Source organism: Amblyomma mixtum, chromosome 10, assembly GCF_055824585.1.
Source record: "Amblyomma mixtum isolate Tamu chromosome 10, ASM5582458v1, whole genome shotgun sequence".
Taxonomy (NCBI): domain Eukaryota; kingdom Metazoa; phylum Arthropoda; class Arachnida; order Ixodida; family Ixodidae; genus Amblyomma; species Amblyomma mixtum.
Genome location: NC_143021.1, coordinates 110,883,653 through 110,887,833, shown reverse-complemented (window position 1 = coordinate 110,887,833; position 4,181 = coordinate 110,883,653). Strand labels below are relative to the sequence as shown.

The window sequence follows — 4,181 nt, the reverse complement described above, 5'->3', positions numbered from 1 at the left end:
CAAATCAATTCAAACCTGAAATGACACGTTTGCAGGAATACAAGCATATCACCGAGATCGTGTCACTGACACGAGAGGCCGCTTAGTTGTCGTACGCGCAACCCTGCGACAACGCGCTGTAGTTAGTGCGCTTTACCGCAGTGCTGTCTCGGTGCGCACGAGCGCTGTAATCAAGCAGAAAGTTAGGTGCGCTTCACCACAGAGCAAGCACTGTGCGCACCCGCGCTGTAGCAGACGACAGGAGGCTCCGCCTCCAGGCCCGTGTGCGCCTGCGCTGCAAAGTTTCGATGCGCTCGCGCCCCGCGGCCACGCTTCGCCGTGTTCGTCCCTGTACGTTTCGCTGCGCACTTTTTCCCGCGCTGGTTGGCACTTCACGCCGCTGCAGTTCGCAGTTTCCCCTTTTTCTGCGGTATCGTTTACTACCAGTGTTGCACTGAGATGTGAGCCTCGTTTTCCGCAAAAGTAAGTAACCTTCCATTTCTTTCCTGCGGTGAAAGTGTCGGCCTTGCTTCAGCTAAGCCTGATTGAACGGTCGGCTAGTGTGTCACTCCTTTGGTTTACAAATCACGAAACAGTATCAGCCAGTGCTTTACATACCAAAGTGCTATTTGAGCTTTTGTTAAGTGGATACAGCTAGGCTGCTCTCGCATGCGAGTTGCTTTCTTTACCAAGGCGGTGACAAGGTGAACGTGACAAAGCTTCAAACCAACCAGCTTTTTTTAAGCGTACGTTGATAAGGCGCGAATTTTTCCTAGACATTGATCAAAGTCTGTGCTCTATTGCATTCTGGCAGGGTTTTATTATTGCCAAGGACTCTCATCTGGCCACCTGTGTGCTCTAATTCTTGCTGTGATTGCCGTCAGTGAAACTTGCGTTAAAAAGACTGGTTATCTTCACTAAGGTATTTGTTTGGGCTAGTCGGTACATTGTTAAAACTGAAGGCACAGCGCACGAAGGACCTGTCCTGTCCTTCGTGCGCTGTGCCTTCAGTTTTTGGTTATCTTAACTGCGTCAAGCTTTTATTTCATTACGATTGAGACCCCCGCCACAAAGGTAGTTTACTCAGTGGTGCTGCTCTGTATGTGTGTAGGCCGTTTGACAGTGCAGTGAAGTACTACGGCTCTTTGCAGGCATGGCAGCTTTTATTTTTTGGAAAACCATCGCGCCGTGCACAGCTGGCGTTGTCCCTGCTTCACTGTGTGCATTTCGTTTTGGGTACAGGCTGTTCAACAGTGGTTTTCAGAGGACCTCCTTGCCTGCTCAAATTCTCAAGTTTTGGTAAGCACGCTTTGCAGCTGACACCTTTTCTTTCACTTCATGATTTCTTGTATAGGTCTAGGCTCTTTGCTAATGTTCATTCCACAAGCCCCATTATTTGTTTGCCCTTTAGAACCCCAACTGTTGGCCGGAGGAGCAAGGACCTGGTCTAGTTTCACGCAAATTAATCGCAGCACCTTGTACTTGGTTGTTCAGAAAACTTGGCCTGGAGATTGTTTCAGTTCTGAGGTGAGAATCTGGACAAATGCTTCTTGTGCAGTGGTGTAAGTAATCTAGCTCTTGCCCGCTGTTTGAGCTTCATCGTACAGATTAGAAAGGGGCTGTTTGGCAATGCAGTGTTAGGAACCTTATACATACACACTTTTATTTGTCTTATCTTTCAGATGTGCCCCTGTGTGGCTGTCAAGGAAAGGTCCAAGATTTAACCCATCTCTGGTGTATACTGAAGTGATGCAGGTGTTACCAGGACAGCAGCATCGCTGCTATGTTTTCGTGCGACGGTGCAAGATGTCAACCATCAACCACTTTTGATTCAGCCACATCTTGCAGGTAAGAGAAAGCCTGTTTGCAAGATGCAGCTTAGGAGGTTCTGTGAGTACAGTGTGCATCACAGTAAGGCAGTGCACTTGCTATTGACTGCTTGGCTTTCAGTGTCCATGCATGCTGTTTGAATTTTGCTTCTGTTAAAGACCTCCACAGTGATTGACTTCTTGAGTATATGGTGAGCCGTAGCACTCTGCTGAAATGCCGCTTGCAATGACATCATATGCATATATGTTTTTGGTTAGCTTATTTTATTACTGCTTGAATTACCTGGTCTTATTTGCTTCCGACTCCTCATTGGCCATTCTACATGCACCTGACTGACTGTGCTTTTGGTTACTCTAATATTTTTCACTTCTGCAGGCGACCCGCCGCGGTGGCACAGTGGTCACGGCGCTCGGCTGCTTACCCGAAAGACGCGGGTTCGATCCCGGCCGTGGCGGCTGAATTTCTTGAAGGCGAAATTCTAGAGGCCCGTGTGCTGTGCGATGTCAGTGCACGTTAAAGAACCCCAGGTGGTCGAAATTTCCGGAGCCCTTCACTACGGCGTCTCTCGTAGCCTCAGTCGCTTTGGGAGGTTAAACCCCAATAAACCAAACCAAACCAACTTCTGCAGGCTGCTGAACAGAGCTGGATTTGACTTCCCCTTGTTACCGTCTAGTTGGCATACTCCTTGCAAGAAAAGCGATGTTTGGAACACCTAGCGAGCTCTTCAGTGCCATCCACATCACAGCAACTTGATCGTCAACGCATCCGTTGTGAACAAGGCCTGGGGCCGAATGAATTTTTGATTTAACAATTGGTTGCTGCTCGACACTTTCCCGCCATCCAAGTGCTTACCGTTGTAATGTCAGCCAAACCTTCTAACATGGCCATGGCTTCTAACATTAATTTCCTGGTCCCTTTCTTTTTTTGTGTGTGTGTGTGTATGCACTGGATTCAATAAAGAGTAACGCAGTGACTGAAAAGTGTGCTAGCACATGCATTTATGGCTCACTACTACAGCCGTACATCCCTTGTAATGTGGGCTTATTGTTCGGGTGATTGCAAATCAGCTTTGAGTTCATTTTTGAGTTTGTATATACCAGAAAAATGAACTATAACATTTTTAAAGCTTTAGAGGGTTTAAAGGCAGCACTAAAAATCAGTCTTGAAATGCGTAAGATATTACAGGCACCCATTTCGGAAAAAAAAGGATCGTCTAAAAAAATTCTAGAAAAGTTCTACCTCAGAAGTTTTCTAGCCGTATACAAGCGTAGCGTTAGCAGAGCTTATAGAGGGCTAGTAAACGTCTAAGTCTAAAACACTGCCTAGATGAAACTTCTTCTAGATGTCAAGCTTTTTTTCCCGAGACTTTTTTTAGACGTCTATTAGCGCTTTTTGTGTTTCGTGGGACGGGAGGGGGGGGGGATAAAAAAAAGAGAAAAGAGAGTAGGAGAAAATTGAACTCATTATGAAAAGTCAGCATTCGTTAAAGTCAGAGCCCATCATGCAGGGCCAGAAGTTCGCAAGAAGCGGAGTAGTGCCTCGGAGGCCTTCACCGCCGACGATCGCCGCGGCCAGTGGCCGAGAATCTCCATTTCCGTCAGTGGGCGTGGATCTAGACGTTCCAGCGCACGGCTGAGAGACTACCTTTCGGCGCTGTAGGCAGGGCAGTCACGGAGAATGTGGGAAACAGTCTCGTCATACCCGCAGATGGCACATGTAGGGCTATCAGCCGTACTGATCAAGAAAGAGTAATTAAGAGGTTCTTCACGTCGTGGTAGGCGTGGTGGAAGCCAGTGCTTCGTATCTGGGTCTAGGAATTTTAAACGTGAGTTGGCAAATTGGCCGGATTTCCACGTGGCACGCGTGATGTCCCGCGCCAGTGCGCGAAGCCTGCCCGCCGCGTCTGATCGCGAAATGGGGTCGACACAAAATCGCCGTCCTGGTGATCAGTTCGCGCGACCTCATCCGCGCTGCGATTGCCTGCTATGCCGCTGTGCCCCGGTAGCCATTCGTAGACAATGTCATGCCCTGTATTGATGGCAAACGCGGTCAAAAGACTGGGAAGGGCAAGGGAGAGGCTGCGTCAGGCAGGAGCGTTCTTACGACATTGACAGTCAGGGCACGAGCGGAAACTTGCCGACGCAGGTAAACATATCGCACCAATTATAGCGGAGACGAGGTCGTGTGTATGTTTTAAAGGCACCGGCATGAGCAGACTGCGGGTCATTGTGAAACAGGGCGCAGAATGTCGACCGTAAATGGGCAGGGGCGACGAGCAACCCTTTCTGGCCGGTTGAGACGTAGTTGCGGCGGTACAGGAGACCATCACGAATGCCGAAGTCAGCAGCCTAGCGGCGCAGGACACGAGGCAC

The 4,181-nt window shown here is 48.9% G+C and overlaps 1 long non-coding RNA gene across 2 annotated transcripts; it reads left to right on the top strand.

The window, feature by feature from the left end:
* The first annotated feature begins 329 nt into the window (after positions 1 to 329).
* LOC149326669 (uncharacterized) lies at positions 330 to 2,675 on the top strand. Of its 2 annotated transcripts, none has more exons than XR_016286257.1 (5): positions 330 to 462; positions 1,222 to 1,278; positions 1,391 to 1,506; positions 1,662 to 1,827; positions 2,438 to 2,675. It is a non-coding gene; the product is annotated as an uncharacterized LOC149326669 (long non-coding RNA). The 2 variants fall into 2 exon arrangements; XR_016286256.1 differs by having other exon boundaries at positions 1,391 to 1,541.
* The last annotated feature ends 1,506 nt before the right edge of the window (positions 2,676 to 4,181 follow it).